Source organism: Chaetodon trifascialis, chromosome 2 (genome assembly GCF_039877785.1).
Source record: "Chaetodon trifascialis isolate fChaTrf1 chromosome 2, fChaTrf1.hap1, whole genome shotgun sequence".
NCBI classification, from domain to species: Eukaryota; Metazoa; Chordata; class Actinopteri; order Chaetodontiformes; family Chaetodontidae; genus Chaetodon; species Chaetodon trifascialis.
The window spans coordinates 13,317,832-13,330,442 of record NC_092057.1 but is presented as its reverse complement, the minus strand read 5'-3'; the positions used below and the strand labels follow the sequence as shown (position 1 = coordinate 13,330,442).

The 12,611-nt window shown below is 43.1% G+C and overlaps 1 protein-coding gene across 5 annotated transcripts in view; it reads left to right on the top strand.

The window, feature by feature from the left end:
• The window catches only part of apbb2b (amyloid beta (A4) precursor protein-binding, family B, member 2b), a 47,505-nt gene that overhangs the window by 3,461 nt on the left and 31,433 nt on the right, over positions 1 to 12,611 (top strand). The window lies entirely within an intron of this gene.

Here is a 12,611-nt window from a genome sequence, read left to right as displayed (position 1 = left end):
CCTTGTGAAGCCGTGAGCATGTCAGAGACCCAAAAATACCCCACGTTATCGTAGCTAGCCTCAAAGTGCTCTGCAGATTGGATGTAATTATGTTAGCCAGGCTATAAGTGTGTGTGTGTGTGTGTGTGTGTGTGTGTGTGTGTGTGCGTGCGTGCGTGCGTGTGAGTGTGTGGTGTTGGGACTTTCTTGGCTTGCGGCGCCAACCTGTTAGTCTGTGTGTGGTCGAGGTCATGCACAACAGCTGATGAGAAGGGATGGTGAAAGTGTGCATGTGTGTACATGCTTGTGTTGACTGTGTGTGTTTTCTGCGTGGGTGTGTGTGAGCAATCAGATAAAGAATACAGAGATCCGTTATCACCCCCTGCTTCCCCTGTGAAACAATACCGCTGGTCCGCCCTTGACCAAACTAGTATGTGTGTGTGCATGTGTGTGCGCAGGCATGTGCGTATTTGTGTGTAGACCAGATTGGACAGATGAATGATGAATTAAGGACAGCAGCGAGTAGATTCATCCCAGCCTGTCAAGTTGGCAAGATAAGCATCCTGCAGCTTGTTTGTTTGTATTTATGTGTGGTGGTGGTGGTGGTGGTCGGGGAGGCTGTATGTGTGTGTTGTCAATCTTCTCTCGATCTCATTCTCTTCACTTTCAGCCCCCTATCGATGCCTCTCAATGGGGTTATTGTGCCCACTGTCAGGCAAGCTGCAGTGTGTGTGTGTGTGTGTGTGTGTGTGTGTGTGTGTGTGTGTGTGTGTGTGTGTGTGTGTGTGTGTGTGTGTGTGTGTGTGTGTGTGTGTGTGTGTGTGTGTGTGTGTGTGTGTGTGTGTATCTGTGCATTGTTGTTGCAGGGAGCAGACAGCCGTGAGGTGTGTTTGAACAGAGAAGGAGCACAGAGGCCCCGTTCATCCTGTAGGGTGTGTAACTGAATGATAGGGCCCCCATTCTCTCTATCCGTCCGTCCCTCTGTCTATCTGTCTGTCTCATGCTTTCTCTCTCCTTCTGACAGTTTTTCAGTCACATGCTCGATCCTCATTGCCTTCGTTTTGCTCAGTTTTACTTTGGGTCTTTGTTTGCTTTCTTTGTGGGTGTGTGTTCTGCCATGTAATGTGTCAGCTCCTGGCAGCTCTCGCTGATCGGCTGTCTCCTTGCTGTCAAGTCCGCCCTGTGATTGGATCGTCAGTATGCATGTTATTCTGCGTACAAATTACCTGTGGAAGGACAGACAAGCTTTCCACTTTTTAAAAGGAACTCCACACGCAGACAGAGATTTACAGGCACAGTCACACACTCACACACTTTCCCACTCTTTTGTTTATATGTTTCTGTTTCTGATGTTGTCTTTTCCACATCGCTGCACTTTCACACGTATGCCCCCCATCACTCCCAGTTCAGCTGCATAAGGGCTTTCTGGCTCTCTCACTGACCTTACTGTGTTACTCTCACTGACTTTCACACACACACACACGCACACACACACACACACACACACACACACACACACACACACACACACACACACACACACACACACACACACACACACACATATGCTCACACTCAAATCGTCATACACCAGGAAAGCCAGAATGTGATGAAAGAGGCTGTAAAGGCCAGAGCCCCTGGTGCCTCTGTAAATTGGCCTACTACAGCGAGTTCAAGGGTTCCTGCTACGCTGTCTCAAAACAAGGATTGACTCAGACTTGATAGTCTGTGCTTCACTTCTTGTACCTTCCATCCTTGCCGCAGTCACCGGGAACACTTCACCGGGAACACTTGAGCAAATAGATGTTCAACTTTTAGCAGGCAACTTCATTGCATGAGGAATGTGCAGGAGCACGAAGCCATGGCCCGGCAATAGCGGGGTATGCCAAGTGAAATATTTGCAGTACACTGATAATTAGAGAGCATGCAGCATGCTATTCAAAACATCTCACAGGCAGTTACTGTTACACTGTCAAGGATTAGTGACTGGTTGAAATAATGTTTTTACATATTCTACTGATAAAGAATGATAATAAGTGCCAGAATATATTAGGCTGTGTTTGCAGAATCATTATGCTGCCTTTCAATTGAACATTTTCCCACAGCTATCTCTGGACTCACTCTTTATAATTGTGTTGTGTTACTTGTGGTGCTGCTTTTGGTGTTCCTTTGCAGCCTAAAGCTCTTAAACCTTTCATGTTTACAACTTCTGTAATTGGCTTTCATTTGTTACTGCTCAGATTGTGCGATTAATGTGTGCTTGTAATTCACATCATAAGATGTGTTTGACATCGGCCCATTTGGCTGTTCTTCAGTGATTTTGATATCAGCCAAAAAATTGTAATCATCAGAAAATTGGACGTCAAGTATTTAAGGCCTATGATATGTGACTGACATCAAAAGGTCAAAAAAAGCCATTAAATTGTTACATTTCAGACATAGGGCTTATTTAAAAAGGGAAATGTTCATGCTTGCTCTGCAGTCTAGTTCAGGTGGGACAAATAATTGATACAGTGATACATTGCATTACGGTCTCTTGCAGTACATTATCAATGCCCTGGCACTAATGCAGATTGCAGCTTGCTTGACTGCATACATTTAAACTCGGGAGCTGTTCGGCATTCTGCCTGGTCAGCCTTTCTGCCACTTTATCTATTTATATTTGAATGGCAGCGCATGTATTCATGTTGTTATATACAGTATGTGTGAGAAAGGCTGAGACTATACACATTTTTTTACATTTTTGTTTGATCTCAGTTCTGAAAGCACATCATACAGCACTTAATGCATTTATGCATTTCTTTATTTTATTTTACTATATTGTAATAAATCCAAATGCAAAATGTGCTGAAAGGTGGCACCATCATCAACATCATCGGCAGTGCGTGCTGATAAAGTGGCTTTAATTCCCACTCTTCCATTGTGATGATTTGCCGCTTTTCCTTGCTTTACATCATTGTAAACTGAATATTTTTGGGCCATGGTGAAACTGACCAGGTGGTAAACTACCTGAGGCATCTCATCTTTTGATAAAAGTGGTGGTTTTTTTTTTCTGGTTTGGTTGCTCCTCTAAATCTCAATGCAGCTAGCCATGCTCGCTATAGCTTTTACAGGCAAGGAACGTTCCCACTTTTCTCTTGTGACAATGAACCCTCAGAGTCTGTGAATTGTATGAAGCTCATTCCTGTCTGATGAATGCACAGGATGACAGGTGATAGGAATGTTGAATCATGATGGAAGTCATTGTGGTGCTTTGGGTTCCTGACCAGAAATGTTCCTTGCATTTACATCATATCCTGTGGTGGGAGTAATAATAAGTTAACATCTGCGGGAAGAATGTGATGCAAGGCCAATCTTGTCTTAATTCTTTGACCATGATTCATAAAACTGCATAATAAAAAGTTTCATTAAGGCTTTGTGCAATTGAAAAGTGTAACTTTGATAAACCACACAAGTGCTGGAATTTGCCTCGTGGCTTTGCACTCACTTGGCAAAACAAGTGGAGAGGCAGTCTTGGCCGTGTGCGTGTTTGCTCCAAACGCTAGCGGTGCAGTGCTGGTCCACCAGCCGTGGTCAGCTAGCTGTGTCATCCCCATCAAAACCAATGTCCTGTCAGAGAAGAATACTCTGTCAATGTTGGGAAACAACAATGATAACTTCCATTGGTAGGAGGGGAGAGAGACGGAGGGAGAAAGAGACGGCCATTGTGTGAGAGGAAGAGACGAAAAGAGAGAGGGAGGGGATGATTTAAAGTATTGAGAGGGAGCGATCATTGCAGTGGTGTCTGTGGTTCCTTTGGCAGAGATTGGACATTCCTTTTCTGATGAGTCACTCTCCCTCTCTCTGATCCGTTTTCTCTCCTGACATCTCTTGTTCTTACACTGGTACCCTTTCCCCCCCTCCTCTCTCATTTTCTGTCTCTTCTGCTTACTGTCTTCTTCTCTTCGACAAAGTCGTTTTGGGGTAATTAGTTAAAATTTTCACCCAGTCAGATTGGACTAGGCTGTGACATCAATACAATCTTGTGACATTATCATGGAGCAGCTTGCCACAGGCTCTCTAATGAAATGTGAGATAACAAGGCCATGTTGAACTCTATCACTCTTCCCCTCTCTCTCTCTCTCTCTCTCTCTCTCTCTCTCTCTCTCTCTCTCTCTCTCTCTCTCTCTCTCTCTCACTCTCACACACACCCTGAGTAAGAGCTGTGTTGTTTGTGTCTAGACTTCCCTGTCCTCTCGGATGTCCTGTCACATCTCAGCTATATATAGGAGACACCGTCTCTCCACTGCCTCTGCCTCTCGCCTTGGATCCGACAGGCCTTTTGTGCATGTGCTCGTCTGTCTGCCTGTCTGTGTGTTTGCACTGAGGGAGAAGGGCTTTTAATGTACACGGCTGGCCTCTATTGCTATTGAAAAAGACGAAAGAGAGAGAAATGCTCAACGTCAAGCAGAAGACAGACAGAAGCTCTAATAAAAATCACAAAAAAATTGTGTGACTTGAGCTGTCTTTGCAGTGTAATTGTAAAGAATGTAAATGAAAATATGGATATGGATTTGTTTATTAGTCTTAATATGCTGATCACACTCTGGAAACTGCGCAGAGATATCTGGGTGAGATATGTGAGAGACATATGTGCCACAATTTTAACTTACATTATTGACTGTGCCATTCCAATAAGAGGTCAAAGTTTGTTTGACAACCATGGATTTTTACTGACTTAAATGACAAGTGTTTCCAGCATGAATGTTATGTTATGAAACTACAAAATGCAACTCTTGGATGTTCTCCTGTTATATCTGCTCCCTGCATGCATGCGTTTTACTGTTTAAAAGGGTGGGGAGTTGACTTTTGTCTTTTGTGTTCAACATGTTCAACAATCGAGGTGATGGCATCACATCCTTTTCAGACAAGCAGCAGCTAGCTTGTTATCAATCAAGTTTAAATGGCTGGTGAATTATGTGCAGCAACTGGAATTAGACTTGGGAGCACATCATATTTTTTAAAACTTGTCACCTTGAAAGCTCTGAATTGTCTCCTGTGAGATTGGTGGCTGTGACGCAACTCAACCTGCTAATATGTGAAGCTAATGTTCGCTCAAGCAGCCAAAGTAAACAACAGTATCAGTAGGTGTTGTGAGTCGGAAATGAAAACTTTCTCTTCATCCAACATGACCTGCCAGAGATTTCCCATCAGCTGTGGAGTGGTTATCTGTAACTTTTATAACTCACAGATGATGATCAAAGGAATCATACTTTGATTCTTACAGACAAAAAACACGGAGACTGTTAAAGTTAAGAGTAGGGTTGCTGCTTTGCAAGGTTCAGGTGAACTGTACTGTAACTGAACGCAGGCCGTGAGTGTTTCTAAAAAGTTGTCGATAAGGAAAAGTGGGAACCACGAGCAGGAATGAAAATACAGACGTGGCTCTACTTGTTGTTGTCTGACTCTACTCCTGGCACTGCTTGTTGCCTTCAACATCCCGTCCAGGAAAGAACTGTGGTCTCATTTCAGCTAAGTGGAGCTGGCTGCTCGACTGGCTCATGTGTGTTCCACAGAGGCAGCAGGCTGTAAGGGCTGAAATGGGACTTCCCTCCTCTCAGCGTGTTTTGCTTGGTGTCAGTGTGTTCTCGGTGTACTCTTTCTCCCCTCCCACGACCTCCCCTCACCCACAGGAAAGAGGGGCCGGGTGAAGCAATGAGGAAGCGGGGGGTATCTGGGAATGGGGGAGGGATTACAGCCCATTCCCTCCCAAGTTTCCCAAATCCAGGAAGTTGTCTCTTGGCTTCTCTTTCTGAAATATTACTTTTCCACGTTGCAGGATTTCAAAGTCTGTGGACGTGTGTTGGGTATGATCTCTGAGTCTGTTACAAAACCCTTTCACCCATGTCACCCCCAGTAGTATTTTGGCTACGTTAGCTGGAGTTAATTCATAAGGTATAATCAGTGCATGCCATAAATGCTCTGCCTTTGACTCTGTTATGTCCTGTGTGGAGAGTGCTGCAGGTTAATAAGTAACTTTATGTGTGCTCTCCGTCACAGGTGACACATTTTTTTTTATTTGAGGATATGCAGAATAGACCACTCACTCTCACCTTTGTTTGTATTTCATTTACCCTCACATTGTAACGGAGCTTAGTTTGCTCAGGGTCAGTGAATGGATCGTGCACACACATACCCTCACCTCCGTATCTGCTTGTTTTGTCTGCTTTTTCCTTTTTGTTGACCAATTTGAAGTTTTTTTGCCCCCAGTCGTCCTGACCCCCCCACCCAGAAAAGAGACATGCCTGAGATTCTTTGGCACACCCTGAAAATTCCTCGCTGTTTTCCTTTCCTTTGTGGTCATTTTTGCCTCTTGCTCTCCCGCCGGTGGCAACCATGCCAGTGGAAAATGATACGTTCAGCTGTATGTATACATACATTGAGACGTTCATAAATTTTCACACACAAACAGGGAGATTCAAAGTGTCTGATTGTGCTTTAAACTCTGACTATACAAATTATAGTGAAGCTATTTCTGTCTGTCCTTCACGCTCACTTTACGCGGCTGCTGCAAGGACGATGTATGGCCATGGGAGCACGCTCAAAGCACAGAGCTCTCTCTATGAGCAGTGCCTCAATGTGTATGTGTGTGTGTGTGTGGTGTGTGTGTGTGTATGCGCCTGTGTGAGTTAGTGTGTTTGTTTGTCTGTATACAAGATTGTTTGTTTAAGCTGCAGCCTTAGTCAGAGTGTTACTTTGTCTCTGTTATTTCCCGTTACTGACAATACAAGGATACACACACACACACACACACACACACACACACACACACACACACACACACACGGGCACACACATGCACAGAAGCACGCACGCAATGGCTGTTTATCTCTACTGCTGTTATTCTGTAGATGGCTATTGTTTTCTTCCTGCTTCCTTGTTATAGTGGACACACACACACATACACACACACACACACACACACACACACATATCTTGGGGAAGTATATCCTCCAGTCTGTACTGCACCAGACTGGACAAGTCACCAGCCCTTCAATAGCTTTGTGAAGGACTGATTGATGTGTCACTTTGGTGTTATTCCTCTAACTACAGCCACCTTTATCCATCATGAATTTGCTAGCAGCTGCAAAATATTTGGCTATGATCGCTGAGTTTTGCTTTCTAATATCTTTTTTTAAGTTAAATCCATGGTTTGAAGCTTAATTGAAAATGCTGCACTGCCACTTTTCTTATGACTGTGGTTCTGATGAACTAACAAACCTGCAGTGAGTGAACAAATAAGCACATAAAACAACAGGGAGTCTGCAATGCAGGCTGATCCGAAGCCATTTAGAGCTGCATATACAATCAGGGGCTTAAAAATCAATCGTGATAAATACAGGGAAGGAGTGTAGTTCAGCTAAGTATGCTCCATTTTTGTAGTTTTGGTCAAGTCTGACCCTCTCCAAAGTGCATTAGTATAGATTGTGTTGCTAAATACCCAGCTTTGTAGTGGAAGTAGTTTGCAGCTAGACCCAGCCTACTCTGCGGCCAATGAAAATAAAGCCAAGAAAGATCTGGGAAGATTGCCTGCTATTGTACAGCTGGCTTACACGTTCACGTCCTAATCCAAAAGTTAGAAAAACACCCAGTTGTGTTTTCTATTCTGCATGCCTTGCCATGTTGACATGAATCCATCCATTTTGTTTTTTGCGATGGCCTGGCCTGTGACTGCGACAGTTTTGCTTTCTTGTCAGTCTTTTTTGGTAACAGATGGGTTTTCTCACAAGCAGAAGGGGAGACGGGAACGCGAGGGGAAGAGCGGCTGTAAATCAGGGTTGTAGAGAGAAACGGCTGGTTTTATGAGAGTTTACAGACCTTCTTCACTTTTAATGAGAAAAGACAGCAATTCTCTTCTAGACAAAGGAAAGGGGGGAGAGAGGAGGGTGTGAGAGGTAGAAGATGAATGTAGCGGAGGCGAGGAGAGGGCGAGGAAGAGGAGAGGAAATGGGCAAGAAAATGGGATAAAGGAAAGAGGTAAAAGTCAAGTGGGATTAGCAGAGGAACTGGAATGGCGAGAAAACCTTGAGAGGGACGGGCAGGAAGGAGGGATGAAACGCCTATCAAACTGTTGGCAGACCTCCACTTGGCATATGAATTTAAAAGCAATCCGTCTCTGCTGCTCAGTCCTGAGTCTGGTAAATTTCAGTGGTTACACACAGCATACATGTAAAAAGAAAAAGAAACAGAGAGAGAGGTGGAGCGTTTGCAGCTGCTCCTTTCTTTCTTGCTGGAGCCAGCCCCCCCCCAGCATACCTATGACACTTGCACACACACTAATAACACACACTTGGTGGGTTGGCCAGTGGGTCAGGAGCCAGAGGTCACTGTCATGCTGTGACACATCCTATATCTTGTTACCTACCCCCCGGATGTGTGCTTTAGTCTGTCTGTATGAGTGTTGCTCCAAGTGTGTGTCTATAATGTGGGTCTTCCTGTCTGTCTGCGTCCTCGTTTTTTTTAGCTGTTTACAAGCGGGTCCATGTGGAAGGTTCACCCTCATATTTACTGTTCATGTGTGTGTTTGAGACTGAGTGTTTATCTCTGTGTGTTGTCAGTGCCAGTGTTGCCCTGCCCACAGAGGGGCCCTGTAATTATGCCTAGACCCCCTCGTCCACAGCAGAGAACTGCTGGGAGACCCAAAACAGCCTCTACGATCACTGTCATTCCTTTCAATTTTATAGCCATATCCAGATGTAGTTGGGATTGAAAGTTGCAATTTCAATGCATACATGCTGCTCAACTGTTGCTCCACCCCAAGTGTGAAAATGTAACATTTTACATCTGTTGGTCGGCAAAAGAAGTGATATGGCAGCTTCAGTGCAGTCTGCAGTTTGGACTGGACACATTTTTGTTGTTTGGCTCTCCTCCAGAGCACTGGGCTTGTGATGAAACAATCACTATGAGGTTAAAGCGGTAACCTTAAAGGGCAACTCCACTGATTTTACACATCAAAGTGTGTTTACAAGTCTTGGGGAGTTCTACTGCATATGTGAAACAAATTGTACAAAGTAGAGACTTCTGTGGCTCCAAAGGGAGCTGAATAAAGTCTGGTGAATTGCTTCAAGTCAGCATTGGTTGGGGCTGAAAACTACAAGTTTGAAAATGAAAAATCTGGGTGTGTGGCATTAGAAATACATACTTGCCAGTCCTCCATTGCCCACACCCCATCTATGCTGGACATTAGCAACTTGAGACTTTTTCAGCTTCAGCATCAGTCCATTGAGAGTCTGACAATGTGACAACAATGCAATGCTAAATAAATGCTAACTCAACAGAGCCAAAATGACTGTCTCATTATGGGCTGCACTGTCTTTACGTGCTGAATTTGCTTCTGTTTGTAACCGTCAGGAGGAATCGCTATGACTCTTGTGCTAATGCTGGTTAGATTTGAGACAGTTGCAGGGTGGCAGGCCTCTATTGCAGATCCAACCTGTAATGCCAGGTCAGCAGTGACATTTTGTGGGAAATGATTCATACGTTTTTAGTGTAGACACCCCTTCATACAAATACATTTTCCCACACACGAACACACACACACACACACACACACACACACACACACACACACGTTCCCAGGTATGCAGACTTGTTGCAGCAGGATGCGAGGAACTGAGCATGCCTTGTAATTTTATTCCCAGAATGCAGCATTTTTTTATTGCTATTTTATGATTCCCGTTTATATATCAGCCTTCTTCCCTTGTCTCTGTCCTTGGCAGTTTTTATACTTGAACTCGCTGTGGTTTTATATGTCCTTGTTTTCGTGTTTTTCTGTCAATCATGCATACATTCAGCGACTCCCACAGAGCAATCTGTGCCTTTTCATAACATCAGTAATTCCTAAAAGCTGAAAGCTACCACTGTTTTTTTAAACTAACTTCTGACTTGACATCTCTCTTGTAGCCACTTCATAGATAATCAGAGAAAAGACATTACAGTATGCACAGCTGGCTTGAACTCACAATTATGCAGCTGCTCTTCAGATGGTTTACTGTTTTACCATAGTCAGTGTAACACCTAGTGTTGCCAGACAAACCAGATGTTGTGTGTCTTCTGTGTCAGTAAACAGTCGTGGCTCAGTATAAGACTGGCAGATCAACTGTTCTTCATTATGGTTGATAGCACCGGTCAAGGGATTGAGTATGCATACTTTAGAAGTATGCACTATTCATAACTGTGAGTAGTTACATAAACCCTTACAAATATAAATGTTATGTAAGCTTGGCAACTCATTGTTACCTATTGTATCCTAAGTGTACATTTTTGAAAGCTGGGAAGAGAAACAGTTTGTGTGTTGTTTCATCTTTGCCACATGACACATAGCCTGATGTTGCCATTTGCCTACTGGCTTGGAAATGTTTTCTTCAAGTGTCTGGCCTTGATAAAATTAACTTTCAGTGGCTTATACTGTATTCGCTCAGCTAAGTTACAACCCAGATTCCAAAACAGTTGGGGCGCTATACTCAATAGAAAACAGTACAAAGACAATATATTTAATGTTTGACCTCGTCAACTTCATTGATTTTTGTGAATATATGCTTATTCTCAATTTGATGCAACTACATGTTTCAAACAATTTGGGACCGGACCAACAAAAGATTGTGAAAGGTGTGGAACGCTCCAAAAACACCTGTTTGGACCATTCCACAGGTAAACAGGTTCATTGCTAACAGGTGATAGTGTCATGATTGGGTTTGAAAGTTCGAAAGGCTCAGTGGTTCACAAGCAAGGATGGAGCACATGATTGTATAAAGAAAATGACTACATGGGCTCAGGAACACTTTGGAAAACCATTGTCAGTAAACACATCATCTACAAATGATTGCATCATGTTTTTATTTATATTTTGCAGTGATCTGAATTTTTGGAATCGTAGTTGTATAGAATGATGTAATAGAATGATTAATTTGTGAGAAGATTCGTTCCTATTCTTTGTCATCAAGCATACAAAATCCCCAAATTATAGAGCGAGGCTAATTACATAGCTGCCTTATTGCTGCCTTATATTGAAAGTGACAAACAACAAATCACTAACTCTGCTTTAGACAGTCAGGAAAGCAACAGCTCACACACGGTGCTGCAGTTAGTTTGATAGAGTAAGACCTAAAATGGTTTTCTCTGTGCAGAAGATATTGTCCACTGATTAGAAAACATTCTAAATCTATGGCTGCTTTTAGCTTCTTCTTCTTCTTTTCATACAAATCACAACACACAGCTCTATGGCCTTGATGTGCATATATTAGGCTCTTATAATAATGTGGAAAAACACATCTGCAAATGTCAGTTGTTACGTCTGTGCAGATCAGTCTGTTCAATGATGTTTAAGATTTAAAGAAGAATGAAATACGTCCAAGGCTTAAGATATGGCCATTGAAGGGAAAACAGAGGCAGAAGAAGAGAAAAGATAAGGAGGTAAGAGGAAGCCGCGTCTGCAGAATGGGAGGTGGTTTAGTCCATGTGCTGAGAGTTGAGGAAAAATCTGCAGTGAGTCTAGTCATTATGCAGACAAATGAGAGGGATTAGTGAAGGGTAAATTTAACCTTTAAAAAAAACAAGATTTCCAAATGACTGCATTGAAATCAGCATACTGATCAGCCAGTTTCAGTGTCTGGAACAATAACACTGGCTGGTATTCCTGATTGCTAAATAACCTGATTACCAATCCCTGCCGGCAGTCTGTTCCTGATCATCATGCACTAAAAAATGCCAATGTTCTTGCAACCATCAGCATACATCTGTAGCTGACAACTAATGAAATCTTTAATCGAGGTCGATTAATTACTCACAATTTGGAATTATCTGTGAGCTGTCAGGTGTGAGTTGAACTAAAACATCCATGCGATGGGATACAGTTTCTTCCATTAGCTGCAGCTTTATTTCCCCAAATCATTCCAGGTGTTTTTCCAGCCCCTCAGCCAGGGATAAGTGGAATTTTATGGTCCGTTCTAAAAGCCCTTTTCCATACACATGTGCTGGCTTGGCATGGCTCGACTTGGTTTGACTCGGCGCGACAACCCAATGAGGCAGGGTTTTGCATCTCCATTACAAGTATAGCCTGTGCCGCCAACAACTCATTGTTCAGAACAAGCTTCTTTCCCATCAGAATCTGTTGTGTTAGCCAAATATACAAGCATACAAAGAATCATCTTCAGCATTTCATTATATCTGTCGATATTTCACCTCATATGTGTATTGCAAATCATGTGCTGGTTAGATTTGGCTGAATAATCTGTATCTACGTGTAGCTACAGTATGGTGGCTAGCTAACATAAGTTATTTAGTCAACCTTTTTTCTGGACTGGCTTGTCATTGAGGGCTTGCTGTCATGTCCAGTGATGTCAAGAGTACAAGTTGACTGGCATGGGTAACATTTGCATGGTTTGACTCGGCATGGCCCGAAGTGCCAATGGAAAAGCCCTATAACTATGTATATTAACTTTTACTCAACTTGTTGAGGTTGTGTGTTGGTGAGAATTGTCCACAAGTCTTAACCTCTTTTTGCAGTGTGTGTACATGTGTGTGTATGTTTGTGTGTTGATTGGTGGAAAGCAAAGTAGGGGGAGTTTACAAGTCTCCTGTGGCATTAAGTTTAT